The 13,131-nt window shown below is 45.5% G+C and overlaps 1 protein-coding gene across 1 annotated transcript in view; it reads left to right on the forward strand.

The window, feature by feature from the left end:
- LOC124647990 (B3 domain-containing protein Os05g0481400-like) overlaps window positions 1-13,131 on the forward strand; it is a 17,121-nt gene that overhangs the window by 1,417 nt on the left and 2,573 nt on the right. The window lies entirely within an intron of this gene.

Genomic DNA, 13,131 nt, shown 5'->3' on the forward strand with positions numbered 1-13,131 from the left:
TATATAGTTATGTATAAAGGTATCATATTCCTACAGTTGATCATAACATATAATTAATGATGCACTTTGTCGCATTGCCTATTATATAAGTAATCATATATCACTCGATTTAGGAAAACTATCATTATTTTAGAATGAATAGTCCATATATAATATGTTTAAAACAAATATTTATGTGCTATTTTTTTGCTAGCAATGATCTAGTCATATTGTATCTTTATTCATGGAAAGAAATCAATATGATATTACCATTCAAGTTTTGAGTCAATTGGAGACTTAAAATTCATTGTTTAGTTGGTGCTAGAAAAAATCAGGTGTTATAAACATGCATGTTCAGTTTTTTTTTCATGTTTGCATCAAGTTCATGTCAAAATAGATACTCCACATACATGTGACGGTCATAAGTCAAAAGTTTTACGATAGTTAGAGATGTGTATTTGTACTCTAAAGTTAAATCCTTGCGCATCACAGTTTTTTATATATCACGCATCTTGCAGCAAACTTTTTAACATGTGTTGTTTTGTTTTAGTGGATGTAAAATCATCTTTTCTCAACTATTGCTAGTGTTGTTGTCTGGAGCGTGAAATATACATGTTGACTATCTGGGGCATGTTCAATGAGTTGAGACTTGGCATATATGGACATCAAGTTACTATTGGTAACATGTTTTTTGTGCAGTTGGTGGTGCAATAAATTGTGTAATGCCAGTTGATGTGATGATTTCGTGTCACCATAGCCTACAAAGTTGGTGAAGACATGTTTTATGTCATGCTACACAATCAATATGTGATTGTATCGTGGCGATAGATTTTGCGTCAACCAGTTTGTGTCTTTCTGAGTCATGTGTTCCTTCATTGAGTTCACAATAATAAAGAAAATTATAGACGTATTTTGTCACACCACGTAGTAGAAAGTACAAATGTCATAATTATCATACAATTGTACAATAGATTGATGACTTTTCATATACCAACAGTGAGGTTATTAGTGGGGTTGATCTACCTTTAAAGGTTTAGAATTCATCATGCGTAGTGATGGCAAGGACCGGAAAGAAATGTGTCATGTTTGATGGTCAAAATATGGTGGTACTTTGTTACCATAGCTAGCCATGTATTTTCACAACAAATGGCGAACATAATTATCTAATAGTACTAATGTTGACAATGCCATAATATAGATTCGGTGCCACACTAGATAGATAGATATCTGAAGATATCATATTCCTATAGTTGATAATAACATATAAGTAATAATGTGCTTATTATGTTGCATATTAGATGTACATATCTTGATTTAAGAAAAATATTTATATATGTTAGAACATACAATCCAAATATAATACATTGATATGAAATATTTAAGTGCTTCATCATTTGTTGCAAATAATGAGTAAATTATTGTAGATTTATTTGTGAAAATATATATAATTACATTAACTTAATTTTTGGTCAATTGGGAACTTAATATTCTTTATTGTCTCTGAGGTTAGATTGTAGTATTTTCCATGTTTACAGAGTTGATGGCAACTTAAATCTATCTAGTGGATGAGAATACTAGATTTCTTTAAAAAATGAATAAACACAAGTGTCAGCAAGCTAGAAACCAGTGTGACAATGAAGTCGTCCGAGCAACCTCCTCGCTATCGTCAGTGGTTGCTAATGGGCAAAGCTCTCGCGGTGCAGGTAGAGGCAGGGCTTCTCCTCGAGCCTGTCTTAATCGAGGTGGAGACCCCACAGACTTCTCGAGTTTGGCACGATCGTGGTGGTTGCATGATGATGATGTTGATAACCCTCACGTGTAGGGGATCGATTTACAGCTCTCAATGTGGAAGTATGGGATATCGAACCGCGGGAGCAACAAGGTAATGCAATTTATTCCTTGAAACTAGGGTGTCATAGTTCTAGTCATCTATGCACTAAACAATTTAAACATGCAAAGAGTGATGGTTTGTTTTCAAGTTTTAAAGTAACAAAGTAAATGGTTGTGACGATCGCACAAATGTAAAAATTCTCTATGGTGTTAGAGGATAAAACAAAGGGGCATGTCCTACTGATTATTTTGATATAAAATACGTCCAAAATGGAGTACGTATGATCCGAAAAAACATTTTTGCTAAAGGGTCCACAAGCAGTTTCGGGATTCCGAAAGTTGGTAACGTGTTTGACCCAAACTCTTGTCATACATGATGGATTCAGCCAAGCCACAACCCTATAGACTTTTGTGGACATGGAGGAGTTCCTAGGAAGGTTCTAGAGGTGCACAAGAGCCCTTCGATCAAAGGGTTTTAGATCAATTGCCAAGATTGAGTCTCCAACTTCAACCTTTTGGTATTTCTCTTCTCAACCTCATTTTTAGGACATGTTACCCATACAGAAGTTACAATTCAAAGCATGACAATGTGTGTATTTTATTATCTATGATCACCACCAATGTTGAGAGAGGAAGATTGGGTGAATCATGAACCTAGGTACATTGCTAACTTAAGAGTAAAACATTTGTCTTGTCCTCTTGCTCTATAGAGGATTGGGACATTTGTGAGATCCTCACAATCATTACTTTTCTAACATACCATCACTCTTTGCATGTGTAAATTGTTTAGTGCATAGATAACTCGAATTGTGACACTCTAGTTTGAGAGAATAAATTGCTTTACCTTCTTATTTCTGTGGTTCGATACCCAATACTACGACATTGATAGGTGCTAAAATTACCATGCACTTGCGGATTATAACCTACTCAAGCCTTATTTGATGCCACTCTTTTCACAAGTATAGTTGGTTACTTCTTCATGCGGCCGGGGCTAGGTCTTGCGAAGGTTCTGGGGCTAGTAGTCACTTTCCTGATTTAAAAGTGTGTCGGATTCACTTCGTCGGAAGACTAGGTCTGTAGGATAAGTCGGTGGCTAGGAGGATTTTCTTGGTAGCGGGAATTGTATGTAACTTTTTCTTGCTTATGTAAGAGGATTTAGAGTTGCTCCTGGAGTGTCGGCTAAGTGTAGATAGCTTTGATGGATGATATTTTTGCGGCTTGAGTTTGTCAATCTAATCTAGCCTTGTCCATATGAAAAAGGAAAAGTTTGGATCCAGTTACACTTTACGTTTAGTCGTGTCGAGTATGGAGAAATAACTAAAACTTACTGAATTAGATTTATTGCGAGAGCCCATGTGGGTAGATCTTGAGAACACAAGTTGTGGTTGTGTTATTGGCGAGACGAGAATACTCTTTTTTTTGACCATTTGGTATCTACTCTACAGAGGTAAGATGCAAGTTAAGTTCAACCGTTAATTTTGGACTCACACTTATATTTCCGTACTTATGCCATGCAATATAGATAGCTATTTCTTGTTATTTTTGTTGATTTCTTGTGAGTACATTCAAAATACTCATCATTGCTGCTTTTAACATAGAAAAAACCGTGGCACCAGCTCCGGAGTACAATTTTTATGAGAACTAGGAACCGGTATTCTAGCGAAACCTTGAGGTCTAGAAGTCTTTCATGACCCAATAAATTTATGTTGTCGATGCCCTAAATCTCAGACAGAGACTATGAACATGTTGGATAAATAATGTATATATTGTTGTGTGCACATGTTGCACGATGGAGTGCCTCACCATGCTGTGTAATAAAGAACCTACTGGATTTTTAAAGTTCACATCAATTAAATTTAGCCTCTCGACTTGTGTGACCAATCAGATCTTGGATATTTCCATAGACAACTTCTTGTTTCATTCATTTTATACCCTTTTGTTTACTTCATCTTGGATAAACTAATGGGATGGCACCGATGTATTTCCGAAGGTCTAGTCCTTATGTTGTTACTTGGATATTTTGTCTTCTTCTCACAAGTAACGTACTTTTGTATTCCAGCTTCAAACTTCACATGCATATACTTGCATGTATCCTCTACATGATTGATTTATGCCATATTTTTATTTTATCTAGTATTTTCTCTGATTTGTTAATTGTGAGGGGACTACGACTTCCTTTCGACAGAGTTGTGTGATTTCGACAACATTTACTGGTTGATCAGTCTGGTCCCAGAAGCCCTCTTTTCTCCTCGACTAAGTCGCCACAAACTTCACTAATTTCAGGAACAGATAAGCATAAGGACGGCCTTCCTCATTACTTGTTTAATCAGCATTTCGCTTCAGAAAAGCAACTGCACGATCTATCTCCAAATCTTTAATCGCAATAACCGGAATAGCAACTTGCGTCGATACCTTGCCCAACAAAACTCCTAGTTTAGAACCCCTAGTTTAGATTCTAAATTCCTAGCTGGAAGGTTCCCAACATCTCGTATCTCAGACGATTATCTGGCGTATAACTTTTTCTTGACTTTTGTCATTGTACCAAAGTCTAATTTTGCCAGATAAATGAAGCATATATATATATACTGCTAGAGTATGCATTATGTCTGCAGGACAGATTTGACCTTCGGCATGATACGCGGTGCGGGAACATGGCGGGTCACAGATTTGTTACTGCAAGTAACAAGCTATCAGGGTGTCGCATGCGGTCTGATGGAAACTGGTCCATAGCTATCGCGGCACATGGCCGGCATCATCACTCCTCAAACATCTTCTGGGTAGTAATCAGTCGGTGACAGTTTGGAGTTTGTGGCTCACACAAATAAAGGAAAAAAGGACAACTCACACGAACAAAACTACAAATGCATGAAAACTGGTGGAGCATAGGCGCATGGGAGTGTGCGACCACCGAGCTAGAGCTCTGAAGTCGTACTAGCAAGTAGCATTACTATAGCTTCCATCAGTGTCGCCATAGATCTAGCTCCCTAGATTGCCGCGGCAGGGGCTGACTAGAAGTAGCCGTGCACGTTTAGTTTCTTGTTTCATTTTCCATGTTCGTGTCGCCTTTGAAGAGAAGAGCTAAGATCAGTTTGGCGGTATAAGGGGCGACCCAAAACCACGATTAAATGGTTCGATTTTGTTCGTTTAGGTTAGGTCGTGGAAAACAGTGGACCGATGTTCGGCCTGCTAGACCAGTGCTTCCAGCCATGTGACCCACTCGGTGGGTTATGGTCATTTTGGGAGGGCCCAGAGTGGCCAAGCGAAAGACACGCTGGGCACTAGTGGAGGGTCCGGGAGGACATAGGAGAACGCGCGCGATGTCCAGCCTGACGCATCCGTAATCCAAATTTTGTGAATGGATGGGACGATCCGCGCGAGCCGATTCATTTGACTCGCCGCGCTGGAGCGTGCACTGCCTGTTCGTCAATTTGTGCTAACAATTTCGGACTGGCCATGACAGGATAACTTTGCTCCACCATGGACATTGAAATTTTGATAGGCCGTCCCCGCTCGCCTGCCAAACAGTCTCTCTCCCACAAAATTCGAAGTGCATAGATACATCTAAATTTAGATAAATTTAAATATTTTTTATGGATGAAATAAATTACAAGTTATGATGGAGCCCAACATTTTGTCTCTCTTGGAAACAAATCCTCCCGCTTCGCCTTGAACATATCGAGGATCAATAATTCTAGTTCCCGCCATCAAAATAAACAACAAATACAGATCCTCCGCGGTCCTCGGAATACTATCATATGAAACACGGGCCACTCAATTATGTTGGAAAACCACATATTAGCAACATGCGGTCGTGTCCCAATGGGTTGATGTCTAATACCCCTTTATGGCAAAATGAGCAGTCTTTTGTTTTTGAAATGCAAAATGAGCTGTCTTGGTTAAAGTTAAACTTTATAAACTAGATTACTATATAGAAAAATATCAACATCTCACAATGAATATTTTTAGAACTATCATGAAGTATATTTTTTATATTATGCATATCTGTTATTGTAGATTTGGATGATATTTTCAATATATTTGATCAATATTTATAACATTTGATTTTGAGAGTATATCTCGCGGGTCGGTGCCACACATGTCCATGAAAGAATGCGGGGTCTCATTAGGTGAGTGCATTGCGTTTCTTTGGATGGTGATTTTGACGATTGATAACAACATTGTTTGTGGCAACCTTCTTGTTTCATTGTAGCTACCTACTATTCAAGACAAAAAAAAAATGATGGAAGAAAAGCTACGGGTAAGCCAACATTGTAATCCAAGATGATCACCAGATGAAATAAAGGTTAATGCATAAGGCTCCTCCTGTGTTTCAAAAAGTGTCGTTCTTCGATAAAGTTAGCTTAGTTAACCAAAAGGGCCAAGTTTTCAGGGAAGAAAAGGAGAAATTAAAAACCAAGGGTCTAGCTTGTGAATTGTTAGTGATGTGAAGGAAGCCACATTGTGTCATTTAGTATTAAGACGACTTCTCCAATGTTGTGATGCTATATGACACTACTAGCTGCTTTCTCAGTTCGGATGTATAATGCTTGTTTTGATCACTAACTTCAAGTTTTAATCGGGAATTAATCCAATATTTATATATGGATTCATGTGACAAATATATTGTCGTTATTAGATTTGTATGCACAAAGGATTTCCTATGTTTGCGATTGTATATTTACTGATAAAACACAGAAAAATACAATTAAACATATTATTTTACCTTCAAAGTTCATTGATAGAGGTGTTCATCAATGGAAAGACAATATTGTGTTATTGCATGTCACCCCTGATTTGTGCTAGAGAGCATCCAAAAACTATTTTAAATAGGTTTCTGCAGTAATGTGTTGCCCAATTAGGCCGGTTAAGTTTCTACACTCTTTTCCCCTTGCGTATTGTCTCCTGGCACCCTTTCACTGTCTGTCATATTATTTCTCCTAACATCTGTCTATCTCTTCGTCTGTGCCCCTTTCATAGTCGACTACCACATTGTAGACCACCTCATATCAAATGTTCTTCATCTGTTTCAACTAGTGTCAGAGAAAAAAGATAGCGATGCAACAAGGGGTGAGTGGATATGCTTCGTGAGGGAAAATGCACAACTACCGAACGCGAGGTTAGATCTTGTTTTGCACTCTCTTGGGTGATTTATACTAGACATTTTGACTTCCTTAGAATATTAGACATTTTTAATTTGTGAAAAAAAATACCATACAACCTTAACTATAATTTCATCTATTTTGTATCTAACAACACTAATCGCTTCCTAATATTAAACTCAAAGTTTAGTGCTACAAAGAGCATCCAAAAACTATTTTAAATAGTTTTGTGCCCTAATGTGTCATCCAATTAGGACGGTTAGCCCAACTTTTTACACTCATTTTCCCTTGCGTATTGACTCCTGACACCCTTTCACTCTATGTCATATTATTTATCGTGAGATCTCTCTATCTCTTCATCTGTGCACCCTTTCACAGTCGACGACCACATTGTAGACCACTTCATATCCAATGTTCTTCATTTGTTTCAACTAGTGTCAGAGAAAAAAGCTAGCGAGGCGACTAGTGAGGGATGTGGGCATATGTTTTCTTGAGGGCGAATGCACTACTACCGAACGCGAGGTTAGATCTTGTTTTGCACTCTCTTGGGTGAATTATACTAGACATTTTGACTTCCTTAGAGTATTAGATAGTTTTAATTTGTGAAAAGTTATCATACACCCTTAACTACAACTTCATCTATTTTGCATCTAACACAATTAATCACATTCTAATATTAAACTCAAATTTTATTGCTACAGATCTCAAACATATATAATTAGAAACTCGTCAATGCTAATACAAAACTTCATTTTAGCATCAAATTATGTTGCTTTTAGCCAAAGATATTTTCGTGGATCGAATTCCATACAAATGAATAAAATCATGGGAAGATGACAGTGTGTGCGGGAAATTTAAGCCACTTAACTAATAGGAAACTCTAGAGTGTATGATGTGTCCATAAGTGGATTTTGCTCGGATCTTTTTCATCCATCTCTCACTAGTTGGCATTGCTAGTTTGTTCATTCTTCTGTGACCGAATATTCCCTTTCTACTTCTTTGGTTTACATGTAGATCTAGAGGAACTAGTGTCTTGAGGTCGGAGAAAACGAGCCCATAGAACGTAGACGACGAGAGAAAGCATGTCGTCGTTGAGCCGACACGTGCGTGAACCGAGCGACCGACGATGGAGGTCCATGGCAAGCAAACAAACGCAACCCCTCGCGCGCGCGCTACCTACTCTACCTCCTACGTGCCCGGGGATTCTAAAAGAAAAAAAAACCCGGGTCCCGACCGTCCGTACACCGGGAGCAGGGGACACGCAGACGCACATGGACGTGGGGGTGGGGGGACGACGGAATCGCTCAGTCGCCCACGCTGCGGGGTTATTTTAGCGTCGGCGTCCGTGCGGTGATCGTGTCACCGCCACGTGCGACTGCTCCGGCGAGCGAGGTATCGTGGACACGGCACGGCATAGGATGCTCCCCGCTGAGCCGGGCGGGGCGAGAGTACGCGGCAGCGGCAGCGCGTGTTTGGGAGGCAGCCGCGCACGGCGTGACCGCATCAGTGGAGGACTAGGCAGGGGATCCCGGTGGTGGATCGAGTGTCAGCACCCGGTGCCCGGCTGGTATGGAATCTGCACGAATCTGCGGTGGAGGTAATAGGACAGGCTGCGCGTTCAGTTAATTTGGTTAGTTTGATTCGGTTTATACTGTTTGTTAGTAAATATAGTTTTAATACTTCGGTACATACGGTTTTATACGAAAATACAGTTCGATTTGGGTAGTAACCATTCAACTTGGGTTAGGTTTCGGTAATAACTAAATTAACCAAACTTGACACGGGGGAATTTTGTAATAACATGTAACTTGTATAGCCAAATATTTTCTGTTTTGCATATGGTATGACTGAACTGAATATGTTGCAATAGACAAAAACAGAAAAGTGGTTCACTTTCGGCAAAAAGAGAAAAGAAGCAGAAAAGCTAGTTTCAAACTAGTAACCTGGACGTTAAATTACTTAGAGCATGTCTAACAGGCCCCGTATAACCCGCCCACCCCGTAAAATTCCGGCGACATACGGGGCAGGCGCGGTTTGGGCCGTCTAGCAGGCCCCGTATTCGGGCCGCCCCGTTTCGGCGGAATACGGGCCCAGGAAATCGGCCCCGTCGCCCGTACATATAGCGGGCGCAGTGCGAGTGAGGGGTTAACCCTCACTCGCAACCCTAGCTCGCCGTGCGCCGCCGCTCTCCTCCTCCCGCTCCGCGAGCAACTAGCCGCTCCTCCGCGCCGCATTCCACCCCCAAGCCGGGATGGACTCCCGCCGCCGCACTACGCGCTCGCCGGCGAGCGGATCGAAGCGATCCCGCTCGCCGGACACCGTAGAGGATGCGTGGCGGCCGGAGTGCAAGCCGTCCGCCGCCGGAGCCGCCGCGCGGCCCGCAAGCACGCCGGCGCGCCGTACGTGCCGGAGACGCTCCGGGAGTACGCCGCGGGTGGCGGCGGTGCATGCAGACCCGCCGCTCAAGCCGAGTGAGCGGCGAGGCGTTCGAGAAATGGCGCGCGCAGCAGTGGCGGCGCGACCGCGCGGCGTTAGCGGCATGGAGTGGCCACCATCCGCAGCGACCGCGCCGGAGGAAGCGGAGGCGGCGAGGCGAAGACGCGGCGGCGGAAGAGGAGGCGGCCTCACCGCCGTGCGGTGGCCGAATCCGAGGCGGGAGGCCGCCGAGAAAGCTCTGCGCGAGGTAGACGAGCAGGCGGCGGCCATCGCCGCCGTCCGAGAGTTCGAGGCACCGCGAGCGCGGGGAGGCGCAGAGGAGGCGGCGAGGATCGCCTTCATCCCCTACGTCATCCTTGACGAGTAGACGTAGGTTAGATGTAGTATGATCCGTAGTATGATCAATATGTATGTATGATCCCTAGTATGATCAATGAAGATGAACTTCCCGGGTTTTTATTTTTGAAAATACTGGGCGAAATACGGGGTCTGCTAGACGGAATGGCTCGAAATGGAGCAGTTTTTCGATACGGGGCGAAATAAGAGACTTATACGGGGCAGCGAAATACGGGGCCTGTTAGACATGCTCTTACTATATACACGTCCAAACCAGTGTGATCGAACGATTTTGATTTAAACAATCCACTTGGCGTTCTATATACTGTAATAGTTAGTCATATATGCATAGTTGGCCTGGGCGGGACATGCAATTATGTGTATGGTTAACTGTTTTAATTCGGTTTTTAACTGAAATAACTGAAGTTTTAATGGTTAGCTTTTTTTTGCTAAATGTAACCTAACTGAAAACTGAAAAAAATCATAATTTTGTTTACAGTTAGGTTTTTTCAGTCCGATTATGCACATCCGGGCAATAGGTGGTGCGAGGAGTGACCGTAGGCGGCACAGCGGTGAAACTGCGGCCTAGGTGTGAACGCGTGGGAGAGAGGATTCTTTTTTGCACTCCTAATTTTTTTGGTCCTATAGAACTTTTTAAACAAAAGGCTCAAATAGCCCAGCTTTGAATTATCAAAGGAGCACGGAGGTATGTGAGAGAAGGGCCAAATATTACATTATCGTCTTCTTGATCGTCGTGATTGTGAAGATCTTGTTCTTCTGAATAGTGTATGATCGGATGTAACATGCTACAGCATGGTATTCCACCCAATTTGAATTATGGTAAGACTATGAAACTATGATATGTGTGCAATCAAATAGCTGAATTGTGTTTTGGTGCGTCCAAACTGGGATGCAAGCAGGCAACCAAACAAAGGAGCATGACTTCCCTCTCCGGTGCAGGAAATGGCTTCGCGAGAAAAATAACAAGGTTTTTCTAGCCTAGAACCCGTATGAAACACGAGGACGTTCCATCTCACGGGAGGCGCAGTGAGACGGAAATTGATCCCAGAAAATCAAACAAGCTCTATATCAGGCTTCACTCGTGACGTACCCCTTCGCTCGTGAGGAGCGATTAGGATTCCTCTGCCTCCCATCGACGGCCACCTTCGACCTGGCCGCCTCTATGGCCTTCGGGCCATGGAGGTGCAGCGGATCGTGGCCCTCGTCGGCGGGTGGGCACCGTTACCCAGTTTTGGGTGCTTCGTTCCCCATCTGTAGGGTTTTTTGTTTGTAGGAGCGGCGCTCAGGTGGTGGTGGCGACGCCTCATGCAATAATGTTTTTCCAGCTTCAACCCCATCTCGACGGCGACCTTGAGAAGCTTGTGGGCGTGGTGTGATCTTCGAGGATTTCGTCTGGCTGTGGGATCTTCGGATCGTCAAGGAGCTTCATCGGCAGTTCATCCTACTTCTTCGTCTCCGGAACGGATGTGGTATTTTCGACTCGTTCGGCGACTTCCCGTCCGCAACCAACAACATTAGGTCGACTCAGGGAGGAGCGGCAGCGGCAACGTGCCGTCGACACGGTCTGGAGGTTGAAGATGAATGATTTCTCAAGGATCTCATTGTAATTTTCGTTTTTCTTGAGCTGCTTTGTACGGTTCTATGTTTCTTATAATGCTAGTGTCCTATTCGCAAAAAAAAAACTCTACATCATTTGGAAGGTGCAACAGGTTTCGCAGCCCCAAGAAAACACAAACACCGCCACATTAGCGAAAGAGTTCATCACGTCTGGTGTGAAGACGAACTCTCTCAAAGCAATTTTGTTCTTACGTTTAGGTTCACCACACAAGCGTACACACCATCTTTTGTTTCTTTCCTGGTAAGGGCATCTCCAGCGAGCGCGACGCAAACTGTCGCTAAGCGATCGTTTTTGTCCGCCGTGATCGGAAATGCGTCTAGGGTCTGCTCCAGCGGGGCGACGCAAAGTGATCGGGCCATCCGCGGAGACGCAAACCTGGCCCAAATATGCGTCAGGTTTGCGTCTCCACGACGCTCGGCGGTCGCGGAATCTGTCCGCGTTGGGTACATCCGGGCCCGGTCGGCAGTGACTAGGTAAGCAAAAGATTTTTTCATTACTATTGATTGGCCAAAAGGACCATCTTTAGAGAGAAGGTTAGTCGCGCTCCCTACTACTGGCCGTCGGAAGGGCCGGCGCCGTCGTCGAAGCGGGAGCGCTTCGCGCGGAGCCGCACACGCCGGCGAACGGACCTCTCGTCCTGCCGCCTGTGCCGTTCGAGGGCCTCGGCCAGGCTGCTGTCCCATAGGGCCGCCGCCTGGGCCTCCTCCTCCTCCGCTGCCGCCTGGACCGCCGCCGCCGCCCGGGCCTTCTCCTCCTCCGCCGCCGCCTGGACCGCCGCCGCGTCCTCGTTCGCCTGGACCGCCGCCTGGATCGCCGCCATGTCGGCGACGACAGCGGCCCGTCCGTCCCCACGCCGCCGCCACCGCTTTGTCCTCGGCGGCGATGGAGGCCTCCGGCTCCGCGGTTCTCTCGCTTGACCCGCGCGGGAGAAGGGCCCCTACCGCCGGAGCGAGTCCGGGTCGGAGCACATCAACCCCCGAGCCATGGCCATCGCATAGCCGTGGGCTTCCTCCTCCGCCACCCAAGCCCGACGGCCGCCGGGCGTCCCGGCCCGGGGACTCGAAGGACGCGAGCAGAATCCGCTGGTCGTCGGCGCAGTCGAAGCGCATGGGCACGAGGACGTCGTCGTCCGCGATGTCGTGGATGACGGCGTCGGCCGGAGGGGCCGCGATGGCCGCCCGCGCCTCCGCGAGCTCGGCCCTGGCGTCGACGAGCTCGGCCATGGCGTTGGCGATCTCCGCCCTGGTCGCCGCGAGGCACCCTTCCGCGCGCTCTGCCGCCTCCACCTCCGCCGCCGCCACCTCCAGGTCCAGCTGCTGGGCCTCAACGCCGGCGGCGGCTACCTCGTCCTCCTCCTCCTCCTCCGGGTGGAGCTGGCGGCACATGTGAACAACGTGCTCCTAATTCATGTGGTCGGCCATGGATGGATGGTAGCTTGAGGTGTGCCCGTCGCCCCCGCCGGTGTCCACCATATATAGCCACGGCGGGGCGGGAAACGGCGTTGGCGCGCAAGGCGTTTCCCCCGCGCGCGAAACGCCGGCGAAACTTGCCAATGTATTGGGCAAGCGCGGGAACAATCGTCGTCGCGCGGGAACAGTTAATCGCCGGCGGCAGTCCTCGACGGGACGTAAAACGCCATTAGCGAGCTTGACGCTGTCCCCGGTAAAAAAATACGTCGACACCGCTGGAGGTACCCAAGACGCATACGGTCGCCTTGGGCCAGATCGCATCCGCGGACCGACGCAAACGGACATTTCGGACGTCCGACATGCGTCGGCCCGCTGGAGATGCACTAATTGATGGAGTGGTTGT

This window comes from Lolium rigidum, chromosome 4, assembly GCF_022539505.1.
Source record: "Lolium rigidum isolate FL_2022 chromosome 4, APGP_CSIRO_Lrig_0.1, whole genome shotgun sequence".
Lineage (NCBI taxonomy): Eukaryota > Viridiplantae > Streptophyta > Magnoliopsida > Poales > Poaceae > Lolium > Lolium rigidum.